General features: G+C 38.5%; 1 pseudogene; it reads right to left on the bottom strand.

Moving 5' to 3' along the window:
- Positions 1–10,502: 10,502 nt before the first annotated feature.
- On the bottom strand, positions 10,503–11,559 carry LOC140526158 (calcium-binding and coiled-coil domain-containing protein 2-like; annotated as a pseudogene).
- Between the last annotated feature and the right edge of the window lie 2,211 nt (positions 11,560–13,770).

Here is a 13,770-nt window from a genome sequence, read left to right as displayed (position 1 = left end):
CAAATAGGAACTGCCAGAGAAAATAAAAAGAAGTGTACAAATCTATATGTTACATACATTTTCAGATAAGAATATTAATGATTGATTAACATGTAAATATTTGTGTTTATTATCATTTAGGTTTTCTAGGTCTCAACTGACTCCAATATTTCATTTGTATTTCTAGTTAACTCCGAAGTACCATTAACTGAACAATATGAACTTATTCCAATTATCTCACCCCAGATAATCTACCTATTTCTCTGTAGAATTGAATACAGTTAGTAGAAGGAATCTAAAGTAAATATAGCTCTTGCTGAGTTATATCCCTACATGAGTATATTCTAAGAACTCTCATATAACCACGATCTTTTTTTCTGGATAACTCTGAGTTGAATCTGTAAAGGAAAGAATATCATTGAGAAGACCTGAAATCACATAAACTTCAAGATGGGCCATAAGCTATCCTTTAGTGTATGGAACTCAAAGTTTAAGGAGGATGGTAGGGTGAAAAGAGACAGTTTAAGCAACATGATCCCTGAAAACAGAAAAGTCAAATTAAAATTGAAGTGGTAGGAAAGAGAGAAAGGAGCAAGCCATACAAGAGATAAGAAGTAACATCATGGTGATCCACAAAATCCGGAAGGAGTAAGAATGAGTGCCAAAAGGGCTGAAATGAGAAAAAGAAAGCAGCAACAGAGTGGAGAAGAAAAAAGTAAATGCTAGGCTATATAAACAAACAGCAAAAGAGAGGCAGGTATATACTCTTTTATCTACTATAGAGGATAAAACATGGATGTCTTCCTAGATATCTATAAAGAAAGGAAGAGATAAACCTTAAAAGAAAAGGGAAATGGGTCATAATAGGAAAGTGCTAACAAACAGACATAATGCTTAGCATCCTTGCTCACTTTGTACGAAATGAAGTCTCAGAAAAAAAATATCTTAAATTCTTTGTTATTTTGTAAGAAAACACAACTTTGTTTGACAAACAAAAATTAGCACCCTTAGAGCAAGTTTTCTTTGATTTTTTTCAGTGATATCATCCCATGATACTGCAATTTTTGATCAAATGCTCATGAAAAAGGCAAAAGATTCTTATAAAAAATGCAACTTATCTAGCCACGTGTATTTTCTGATGTTTTTGGTATTGTAACATTGTACATGACATTAGAAAGCTAGACTTGATTAATCTTCATTTTGACTAATGCACAGCAAGATTCTTAGGCATCACAATGTGGTTAACTTAGTAAAAGATAGTAAAATTAAGACAAAAAAGTCAACTACTACATTTTTGAAATATTTTTACTGAGAGGAATTAAATACTAGTCATTAGTTAGACAGGTCTATACCCTAAGCATCCTGACTAATCAAGGTTATATTTTAATATTTTTCATAAGCCAAAATATGCTTGCATTTATGTACTATAAAAATAAAATGGCACAATGAAATAATTTACACTATTAGAATTTATTTTGTTAATATTTGTACATCAAATTCTCATTAAAAATAAATTACATCAAAACTTGTGTTTTTATATTAAACACATTTATGTTTGTGGTCCTTAATAGAATGTGATTGGTAACTTCTTTTTTTTTTTAAATTTATTTAACTTTGAACATTCATTTTCACAAAATTTTGGGTTCCAAATTTTCTCCCCTTTTGTCCCCTCCCCCCCCCAAACGCCAAGCATTCTAATTGCCCCTATGACCAATCTGCTCTCTCTTCTATCATTCCTCTCTGCCCTTGTCTCCATCTTCTCTTTTGTCCTGTAGGGCTAGATAGCTTTCTATACCCCTTTACCTGTATTTCTTATTTCCTAGTGTCAAGAACATTACTCAACAGTTCATCCTAACACTTTCTTTACCTCCCTCCCTCTCCACCCCTTCCCTTTGGAAGGCAAGCAATTCAATATAGGCCAAATCTGTGTAGTTTTACAAATGACTTCCATAATAGTTGTGTTTTATAGGACTAACTATATTACCCTCCATCCTATCCTGTCCCCCATTACTTCTATTCTCTTTTGATCCTATCCCTCCCCATGAGTGTCGACCTCAAATTGCACTCTCTTCCCCATGCCCTCCCTTCTATCATCTCCCCCACCCTGCTTATCCCCTTATCTCCCACTTTCCTGTATTGTAAGATAGGTTTTCATACCAAAATGAGTGTGCATTTTATTCTTTCCTTTAGTGGAATGTGATGAGAGTAGACTTCATGTTTTTCTCTCACCTCCCCTCTTTATCCCTCCACTAATGAGTCTTTTGCTTGCCTCTTTTATGAGAGATAATATACCCCATTCAATTTCTCCCTTTCTCCTCCCAATATATTTCTCTCTCACTGCTTGATTTCATTTTTTTAAATCTTCCTCTTCAATTCACTCTGTGCACTCTGTCTCTATGTATGTGTGTGTGTGTGCATGTGCGTGTGTGTAATCCCACCCAGTAACCAGATACTGAAATGTTTCAAGAGTTACAAATATTGTCTTTCCATGTAGAAATGTAAACAGTTCAACTTTAGTAAGTCCCTTATGACTTCTCTTTGCTGTTCACCTTTTCATGCTTCTCCTCATTCTTGTGTTTGAAAGTCAAATTTTCTTTTCAGCTCTGGTCTTTTCATCAAGAATGCTTGAAAATCCTCTATTTCATTGAAAGACCAATTTTTCCCCTGAAGTATTATACTCAGTTTTGCGGGGTAGGTGATTCTTGGTTTTAGTCCTAGTTCCTTTGACTTCTGGAATTTCCTATTCCATTCCCTTCGATCCCTTAATGTAGAGGCTGCTAGATCTTGTGTTATCCTGATTGTATTTCCACAATATTTGAATTGTTTCTTTCTAGCTGCTTGCAATATTTTCTCCTTGACCAGGGAACTCTGGAATTTGGCTACAATGTTCCTAGGAGTTTCTCTTTTTGGATCTCTTTCAAGCGGTGTTCTGTGGATTCCTTGAATATTTGTTTTGCCCTCTGGTTCTAGAATCTCAGGGCAGTTTTCCTTGATAATTTCATGAAAGATGATGTCTAGGCTCTTCTTTTGATCATGGCTTTCAGGTAGTCCCATAATTTTTAAATTGTCTCTCCTGGATCTATTTTCCAGGTCAGTTGTTTTTCCAGTGAGATATTTCACATTATCTTCCATTTTTCCATTCTTCTGGCTTTGTTCTGTGATTTCTTGCTTTCTCATAAAGTCCTTAGCCTCCATCTGTGTCATTCTAATTTTGAAAGAACTATTTTCTTCAGTGAGCTTTTGAGTCTCCTTTTCCATTTGGCTAATTCTGCTTTTGAAAGCATTCTTCTCCTCATTGGCTTTTTGAACCTCTTTTGCCAATTGAGTTAGGCTAGTTTTCTTTAACTTTCTTTAACATTTTTTGGGGTCTCCTTTAGCAGGGTGCTGACCTGCTGTTCATGCTTTGACTTCATGTCTCTCATTTCTCTTCCCAGCTTTTCCTCCACCTCTCTAACTTGATTTTCAAAATTCTTTTTGAGCTCTTCCATGGCCTGAGCCCATTGGGTGGGCTAGGGCACAGAAGCCTTGACTTTTGTGTCTTTGCCTGATGGTAAGCATTGTTCTTCCTCATCAGAAAGGAAGGGAGGAAATGCCTGTTCACCAAGAAAGTAACCTTCTATAGTCTTATTTCTTTTCCCTTTTCTGGGCATTTTCCCAGCCAGTGACTTGACCTCTGAATATTCTCCTCACACCCACCTTACCTCCTGATCCTCCCAGCCAGCACTTGGGGTCTGAGATTCAAATGCTGCTTCCAGCCTCACGATTTTGGGCAGGGGCAGGGCTGCTATTCAGTGTGAGATTAAGATCAGGTGCTCAGGTCAGGGCAGGGCCACATCTCAGGCTCAGTTCCCTCAGGGAGTTTATGCACAGACCTTCAACAATGGATCCCGGCTCCTGCCTGCTTGGGAAGCCCCGGTCTGCCGCCGCCCCTCAGCTTCTGCCTCCCAAAGGGGCCCAAGCCATGGGGGCACCCCACTCTCCCCTCGACCCGCCAAAGAGACTCTCTCACCGACCCCCATCACCTGTGGGTGGAGGGACTTGTGCGGCCCCTGGAGATCCCATCCCTGAAGCCTGCTCGGATCTGCTTTTCTTGGTGCCGTGGCCGCGGCAGATCTGGGCTGGGCTCTGTGTCTGCAGCACGACGGACCTTTTGCGAGAAGTTTGCAGGTCTCTCCGGAGCAGAAATCTCCCTTGCTCCAATATTCTGTGGCCTCTGGGTGCAGAATTCACCCTGAGTTACTCCTTTGTATTTGTTCTATGGGTTGTGGGTTCGGAGCTATGTGTATGCGCATCTTTCTACTCTGCCATCTTGGCTCCGCCCTCCTGGTAACTTCTTTAAGTAGAATTTACAAGATGCTTAAGTTCCCAATTTTAAAATTAAGCAAATTTAATGCTTTTGACCTTGTGTTCTAACAAAGAAGACCCTTTTACCAGGCATATTTATCAAATTGATTAAGGCTACTGTTGAAAAAGTTATCTCTGGCTAATATGCCAAAAACAAAATTTGTTGAATATAAAAAAGAAAGAAAAGAAAAAATTTGGTAAATACTGCTCCAGATTGGCTAGAGGAAAGCAGGATGAGAGTCAAACAAAAAACAAAAAAAGTCAAAAAAATTTTACCATGAACTTCCACAAGCCTGCATGACTGATAGTCTTGGTCAAATTGGCAAATGTTGCCAATTCTGTTCCTGGAATTTTGCCCGGAGTTGTTGGGCAGCAAACAGCATATTCCTCAGCCCTTTCTGAAGCCTCAGTGACTCTAGTGGTATATGACCATCCTTCTATTGTGGATGTTTCTGACAAGAACCTTGACAGCAGTCACTAAGAGAGAGATATTCCTCCTCCATTCCACCCTCACTCCAGCCGCATGATTGTCACAGAACAATTCAATTTGTTTTCTCTTTTCTAGAGCTGGACAATGGAGGCATCCTTGAACTCCTGGGAGATTACCTCCTCTTGCAATATAACCCAGAAGTTTTCTTTCAGTTCTTGTATGAGTAGTAGACCCATTGCCTTGTAAATTTCAGCTAAAACAAAATCAAAAACTTTTACACACATGGGCATTCAAAACCTATTCTTCATTTAGATGTTCAGCTCCAGAGGGACTGACTTTAACTTGAAGTATATGTTCAGTGTCTGTAGTATTGACTAATCATATTCTGTTTAAACACTTATGGAAATGTTCATTTCACCTTTCCAGGACCATGTCCTTATCATTAATCAATGTGACTCCATCAGCACTGAGTAATTGAGATGGACCATAGGTCTTTGCTCCATAAATAGCCTTCAGGGAATCCAATTCAAAGTGCTTTGGATAGTTACTATCAGTATAAAACTGAAGTCTTACGTGAGCCAAAATCCTGCATCTAAGTTTCACTTGTTCTTTACTTTTAATGGAATTAAATGCTACCTTCTCAGAGATGGATGAAGTATACTGCTGGTGAACCTTATGAAGTTCTGGCTTTTCATTAGTAGCTTCAGAATTTCTTCATCATTTTTGGCAGACCAATATTGATGTTTGCATGTGTTCTGGTCCAGATAAGTAAATGCAGTGCTGTACATCAAATCTCTGAAAGCTGCCCATTCTTTTGCAGTTGCACCATTGCTAATCATGTGTCAGCTCAACTTTCCTCCCAAGTTGGCAATAAATTGTTCACACACGGAGAAGTGCTCTCATCTGTTGACATTGAGCTTGCTAGTCTTCATCTCACTTCGGAGTCACCACTTTTGCTGAATTTGAATGTTTAGCTTGGAGAAGGTAAGTCCATGATCGGTCCAGTACTCTGCACCACACATCACCTTTGTCACACTCCTGTCCTGTCTGTCTCTTCTCTTTGCAATGCTGTAAACTATTAAATGTCAATGTTTGCTGCAAGGATGCATCCACAAAGTTTTACTACACTTAGGTAAATGAAAACCAGTGTTGCTGATGAGGTCATGAGAAGCCACAATCTTTAGTAATAAGTGGCCATTACTGTTACTGTTCCACGCTCCATTCCTCTCAAGGACTCCTTGCCATGTCTTATAGTCTACATCATTCTGGTAGTAAAGTCACCAAGAATTTTAAACTTATCCTCTTTATCCTGTTACACTTATGACAAATTGGTCTGTGCATTTGATGAGACTGGCTTGGTATTGTTATAAGTATATCTCTAATTCTTCATCTCATAGCAAAAGTCTATCACCATGAAAGGTAAACTTTAAAATTTGTATAATACAATTTTGTTGCAATACTTGAACATCTCCAGGTTACTTTAATAGGATGAAAGCATGAAAAAACTTAATTGCTTTTTTAACATATTTGTTCTAAATTTGGGCCTCTAATTTGTTTCAGTTTCCTATTTAAATAACTAGGTAAATGAGTTCTTTGATTTGCCATCTTTCTCCTTGTAAATGATTATGCATTTATGTATGACATCAAGTCTGCACAGTATGCTCTATTTTCTAGATGATATGATGACTTATACATACTTATATTCTCAAAGGGGGAATAGGACAAAGATGTGATATGATAAAAATGTAAAAGTTTAAGTTTCATACAAGCTTTATATTGAGAAAATCAATGAGACTCTTTTTTTAAAAAAGAAATAGAATATATTTGCTTGTAATTGGCTTCCAAGCAATCTATTAGTAACAATGACCAAAGTACAAGTCAGTATAATGTTCCTGGATGATTTAGTTTTAATTTTTTTCTTTTTATCTTGAAGATAATTAATTACAATTAAGAACAAGATTGAACAATTAAAGTACTGATCACCCTGAAGATTCAATCCAATATACATAGATGATTTTTTCCGTTGTTTAAAAACACCTTTTCTTTCATTCACCACTACAAAAAACAGACTTTAATTATGTTTTAATATTGTAAGTTCTCAAAAATTAATTGTGGATTTTACATATAAAATTGCATTAATAACAAATCACTCTATCTCTCACCCACACTTTAAAGTCTTTCTCTCATAATATTAAGAGACAGAAGGGCTCATTTTACAATCAAAATTTCATGGATCTTTTAATGCTGCATTCATTCTGTAGATGGCATTAATTATGTCAGGTACAAAGTGCAGATAAACATACAAAAGTGAAGTGCTATGTTAAACCTGAAATTCTCTGAACTCTCAGATGAATTATGGGTTCTTAACTGGATGTTCCTGTAGTTCTGTTATTAACAAGGTTAGCTCCTTAAGAAAAGAGCTGATTTAACTAGTTACTGGAAGAGCAAATTAAAGAGGTTCAGTTAGGCCTTACTAAATCGTATGAGGTCTTATAAGTAGTAGGTTTTAGCAGCATTGTCTAGGAATTCTGCAAGTAACCTGGAACCAGGGAAGCAAATCTACTAGTAGTAGCCTTGTCCAGAGCTGTCCTAGAAATAAAGTCTATTCCAGACTTCCCAAGGGAAAATATTTCCCAGAATATGATGGCCACATGACACAGTTAAGAACCAAGAAGAAACAAATTTGGTAATGGATATTTGGAGTGGGTTATAAGGGGCAACCTATATTGAGGACATTTCATTTTATTGAATATAAGTGGTCATTAATGTTTCCTGGTACTTGTGGTTGCCTGATAAAGTATTTGACTCTTTGATCTTTGAGGTATTGCAGATGCTTCTACGATTAAAGCAAAGAAAATAATGATGGGAACATTTCAATTTATTTTTTAAGTTATATTTTATTATGCCTTTCCTTCTGAACACCTGGTCACTCCTGAAACCTATTTCCTGTTAACCTCAACTGGCTCAGAAAACAAGCAGTGAATAGAGTACCCACTCTGGAGTCAGGAAGACAGAGTTCAAATCTGGCCTCAGGTATTTGATATTGGATGTATGACCATGGGCAGCTCACTGAACTTCAATTGCCTCAAAAAAAAACAAAAAAAAGAGTCCCTGAATCAAGGGAAGACTTTTGACATTTCCAAGATAAGAATCCAAGTGAGAAAAAACAAAGAATACGACTCCTGACCAATAATATTTTGTTTGTGGAAGAATTTCCCTAACACTGAGGCTTAAAGGCATATAAATCCTTTCCTCTCAATTAGCCAACTGTGACTTCTTTAACATGAAGCAGTATAGGTTTTACAAGTGTAAGATCTGGCAAATGCAGTGTTTATTCTGAAATCTGACTAAGTTTGCCAGCGGAGTCTGTTTAACTGTTAACTGTTTAATTGATTACATTTCCTTGGGAGATGTATGAGAGTATGTTCCTGTTCACATTTGTTCAATATTTATGGCATTGAAAGTATAGTAGGATTATGAATTAATCTTTACAAAAAATATTTTATTGCCTAAAAGAATATGAGATTGCAATATGTAAAAGAATGTATTTCTTTGTCTATTTGATATAATTTTCTCTACAAAGACTTAATCATAAACTCTAATCCTCATTCAAGGCTTTTTATTTTAATCCTGAAGTTGTGCTTGAGCATAAGACCTGAGTTTTTAACCTCTGCAATATCCGTGTTGTGGTAGATTTATTTCAGCAACAGTAACCGCCTACAGAAGTTCAAAGAGGAGGTATTTCTCTCATAACTGGGTTCATAGGCTTCAGCAGGTTGCCAAAAGGATTCTGGACACGACAGGTTAAGAACCCATTGCCTATAGATTATCAATGGTTGGATTTCTCACCACTTCAAACTCAACTTATCCCAAAATGGGCTTACCATATTTCTCCCCAAAGCTTCTCTTGTTTGCTGTCTAGTCTCCCTGCCCCATTTCTCCCCGTCCTCTACCAGCTACCAAATTGATCTTCCTAAAACAAGTTTATTTCACCCTTCAATTCAATCAACTGGTGTGTTCAGGGAAGACCAGTACTTTTGATGTGATGGTTGCCAATCCCTTTTCAGGTCTCTTTTCCACTTTTGGTGCCACCCTGTTCCAACCAACTCTCACTTGTGTCTCCAAAGGGCTGCAGCATGTGCAGCAGCCATACCCTCCTTTCGGTGGACCAAGCAAATCAGATTGAGGGTAATCAAGAGGTCTCAAACCCATTGTTGAGTTAGAGAGGTGTCTAGCCCCAGCATGTGAAGACTTCCCCTGGTGGGAATTTTTTCTAATGTCCATGAAGGCAGCTGAAGCAGCGATGTGGAGGGCTCAGAGTTTGGTTAGACAGTGAAGATGCCAAGGTTATCCATCCATCACTAGTTGTCTTGATTCTGTACTGCCACTGGACTGTGATGACTCTGGAGTAGTGAGTGAGGCTGATGACTTTGTTCAACTCTGCCTCACTTAAATCCAGTTTATGCACAAATCAAAAGACATCACCCATAACATTATACTATTATACCTCAAAGTTCTGTGGCAACAGGCAAGTGATGAAGCAGGAGATGTGGACATACTGAAAACTGGAGTCACAACCCTGAACACAGGCAACGAAGGCCGTAGAGTTGTTTCTCACTGGAAGCAGCAGTGGAACTCCACAGCCCCCTGGGTGTCTGAGCAGCCTGTTAAGGATCTCACTGCTTACCTCCTGGTGTGAGGAATGGGTTTAGAAAAGGTGCCCTAAAAATTGTCTGTTTATCCAACCCTGGCCTGATTACGCTGGCAGGTGTGGAATGCCACTCTGGGGTCAAAATACACAAAAAAATGTACAAAATGTACAAAAACATCTTCAAAGATGATTCCACTCACCACTGGATCCTTATTGTCTTTAGGATGAAATATAAAATCTTTTCTTTGTCTGTTAAAGCCCTTCATAAACTGTCTGCTTCATACCTTTCTGTCCCCCATGCCTGAAGCACATTCTTCTCCTCACTTCCCTAACATCTTTCAAGTCTCAGCTAAAGTCCCACCTTCTACAAGAAGTCATTTCAAGTCCTCCTTCATGTCAGTACCTTCCCTCAGAGGTTATCGTGAATTTTTTCTGTAAAGCTCTTATTTGAACTGAGCATGCTGTTTCCTCCCTTGCACCCTGAGCTCAAGAAGAGGGAATATTTTTTGCCTTTCTATATATTCCCCCAGATTAGCAGAGTGGCTGGCACACAGGATGCTCTCAACTATTTTTTTTATATGAAAACATAACTTGTGGTTTCACTGTCTTGATCAAAGCCACCTCCATTCATTCAGCCTCTCCTGTGGAATTCCTGCTGTTATCTCTAAGTTTTCCTCTCCCATGACATCTCTAGGGCATCTCATGTTTGTTCTTTGTTTCTATTCTTAATTTTCTAGTACAGGAGAGGCCTTTATTAATACCCCTTGAGACTGGAGAGTGAAAATGACTTTGAAGTTTCAGACATGGAAGACTGGATGGATGTTGATGCTCTCATTAAGAATAGTGGATTTGGGGGTTCCTTTAATAAGAACTTCTCAGCCTACGGAAGATAATATCACAAGTAGCCTTGGCCCTGGTGTGCCCTGCTAGCTGCTTTTCCTAATGAATTCTTATTACTTCCTCTTTTTATTTTATTTTATACTGGTCTCCTAGTTTTATCATCCAGTGTTTTCCAGACTTGTTTTTGACATCCCATTTCTCACATCATATCCATTTCCCTTATATGAACTATTTTTTTACTAGGTGATTTTATTTTTCCTCAGCAATCAAGAAAGAACAGAATTATAAGTATCCTTTATTCTTCCTTATCCAGAAGTGAAATCTCTACCAGAAAGTGATCAAGGTGATCAAGGCTGGTCTTCAGCTTGCTGCCCATTTTCTGAGGATACGTTCTGGTTCTCCACTTTAAGCTGAACTGGATCTGTCTCCCAACAGCCTTTCTGTCCATTCAGACCCTCATTCTCTTCATTACTTCACTAATCCTGTGCTACTTAGTGATATCTATCAAGACACTCTAGTCTCCCCTGCAGTTGCTGTGCACTTTGGAGTTCACCCTGCATGTATTGGTGTTTCTGGAGACTAACACAGGGGCCTCTCAGCTCCTGGTTCTGTTGGTGTAGTTCCCATTTGAGCTGCTCAGTCTCCTTCTGCTCCTTTCGCTGAGTGGTGACCACGAACATGTCCTCCTCACTTTCTGGATGGAATTGGAAAGAGACACTGCCTCCCCAAACAAAACAACACCATTGAACCTGGGAAGGTAGGAAGATTTCAACTGTACTTGTTGCTGTAAAACAATTTGCTGTGGAGGGCAGCAGGCAAAGCGGGCCCCATAAAGATGTCCTATTTTTTGGTTGTCCTCCATCCTTCGCTAAAGATGCCAACTGTCTTTCTGGTAGAGAATGAAATGCTGAGTGAGGAGGTAATAGCATGTGATATCTCCTCTAGGGATGGAAAATTTCTTCAAGTAGTTAAAGATGATCTCAGAGAAATGGCAGTGATTCAACAGAATGGCTGACATTCGGGGCTTTTTGCCAGTCTCTCCCACTGTGGGGGAGTATCCCAACAGCCACAAGCAACATTGTTGCAACAGCAACCAGAGTTGGAAGAGATAGGGAAGAGGAGGCAGGGACCACCACAGGGTGAACTCCTTTGCACCCAACTCCACCCCCAAATCCGCTATTCTTAATGAGAGCATCAACATCCATCCAGTCATCCATGTCTGAAACTTCAATGTCATCTTCACTCTCCCTACATATCCAGTCACATACTAGTTTGTGTATGTGTGTGTGTGTATGTATATGTGTGTGTGTGAAGACAACACCTCTTGCATATGACCCCTTCTGATTCAAACCTGCATCGCCTTATGATTATTGCAACAGTTTCCAAATTATCTCCTCACCCCAATCCATCATTCACTGGTTATGGACTCCCACATATACTCAATAAGCTCCAGTGCTTCCATATTACTTTCCTTTTCAAAACATACAATTATGTGTTGGCTATTTAGCATTTTCTATCTGTAAATGTTGTTTCCTTTGCTTTAAAAAAAACACAACATATTGATCTTTTCTTTTTACATCACATTCATATATGAATACATTACTCCCCTCCCCTAAACTTTTAAACAATTATTTAAAGGAGAAAAAAGCAGCCAATACAGCAAGTGTGTCTGATGGTATATGTATCATTTCATACCCATAATCCTCTGTTTCTGCAGTGGAGAGATGTCCATTTCCTCAGCTTTTTTAAGGGGCCCAAGTTTGGTCATTAATATATGGCTTTCAGTTCTGTTGATTTGTTCCTTCCATTTATATTGTTGTAATTATTGTATATAGTGTTTTTCAGGTTTTATTTAATTTTATAATAGTTAATGTCTCCAAAGGTTTTTTTTGAATTCTTTCACTTAATTAAATTTACGTAACACAATATGGTTTCGCCATTAAGGAGTCAATGAGCACTCATCTTGTTTCTATCTCTACGGTGCCATAAAAAGTGCTGACATGAATATTTTTACCTATATGTATGTATGACATTTTTGTTGCCGTGAATGTGATAAAAGTATGTATCTAAGACTGAAACCTAACATTACTTGCAAAGGAGTAACACAATACACTTTCATAATAAATGACTGGGCAAAGCCAGGGGGGTTTCATTTCCCCACTATTTTGGGCAACGTGCTACCCAGTGTGAAGCTGCTTTACACTAGAAAGATCATTGGCTCAGAAAGCAGAGAACATTAGTTCAAATGTAACCTTTAACTTTTACTACCTTGTGACCCTGGGCTCTGGCCTGGGCCTTCTTCTCTTCTTCTACTACATTTTTTAGCTTGGTGTTCTCTTCAGCTCCTACACATTAAACGATCATTTCAAAACAGATGACTTTCCTATCTCTTCATCCAAACCTAACCTTTTTCATGACCTCTATTCTCCCATCTTTAATTGTCTATTGGACATCCCTAAAATGGATATACTCCAGATGTCTTACACTCAACATGTCAAAACTGAGCTTATTATTTATGACGCCCTCCAACACCACCCTTTCCCTACCCTCACTTCCCTATGGCTGTGGAAGGTACCACCTTCCTCTCAGTTACACAAACTCATATCCTTGTCAGCCTTGACTCTACACTCTCATCTCCCACATCTAATCATCTGTCAAGTATTGTCATTTCTACCTTGGTAACATTTCTCACATACGCCCTTCTCTCTCCTCTAATGTGGCAATCACTCTGGCCCAGGTCCTCCTCATCTTAGGGCAGAACTATTACAATAGCCTGCTGAGAGCTCTCCCTGCCTCAGTCTCTCCCCACTCTGGGCCATTCTCTACTCAGATGTCAAATTGCTCTTTCTGAAGTGCAGGGATTTCCTAAAGACTCATGATGGAAAATGCTGTCCACATTCAGAGAAAGAACTGATGGAGGCTGAATGGAGATCGAAGCACACGATTTTTACTTTCTTTATTCTTTCCATGTGTTTTTTCTTCTGTTCTGTTCCTTGAAAATATGACCTATGTGGAAATGTTTTACATGACTGACATGTATGGCCCATATTAGATTTCTTCCTATCTTGGGAAGGAAGGAGAAAAGAAAAATTTGTAACTCAGAATCTTATAACAAATGAATATTGAAAATTGCCTTTATATGTAATCTGAAAAAAATAAAATACTATTTTAAAAATAAAGTGCAGGTATGACCATGTTATTTTTCTGTTTGACAAACTTCAGTGACTCTCTAGTAAGAACAGGAACAAAAAGAAAATCCCCTTTGACATTTAGACTGTGAGCTCCTTCAAGGCAAGGACCATTTTCTGCCTTTCTTTGTATCCCAACACTTAGGACAGTGTCTGGCACACAGGAAGCATTGAATATTGAGTCAATTGATCTGACTAATCTTATGGAGCTTAACCTTCCTCATCTGGAAAATGAAGGGTTTAGACCACATGAACTCTGAGTTCTCTTCCAACTCTAGATCTATAATAGATAATCAAAGGGAACTGGTTGCTAGAAAAATGTATGAAAGGAAACAATG

This window comes from Notamacropus eugenii, chromosome 2 (genome assembly GCF_028372415.1).
Source record: "Notamacropus eugenii isolate mMacEug1 chromosome 2, mMacEug1.pri_v2, whole genome shotgun sequence".
NCBI classification, from domain to species: Eukaryota; Metazoa; Chordata; class Mammalia; order Diprotodontia; family Macropodidae; genus Notamacropus; species Notamacropus eugenii.
The sequence above is the reverse complement of the archived record's forward strand: the minus strand, read 5'-3'. Positions and strand labels throughout refer to the sequence as shown.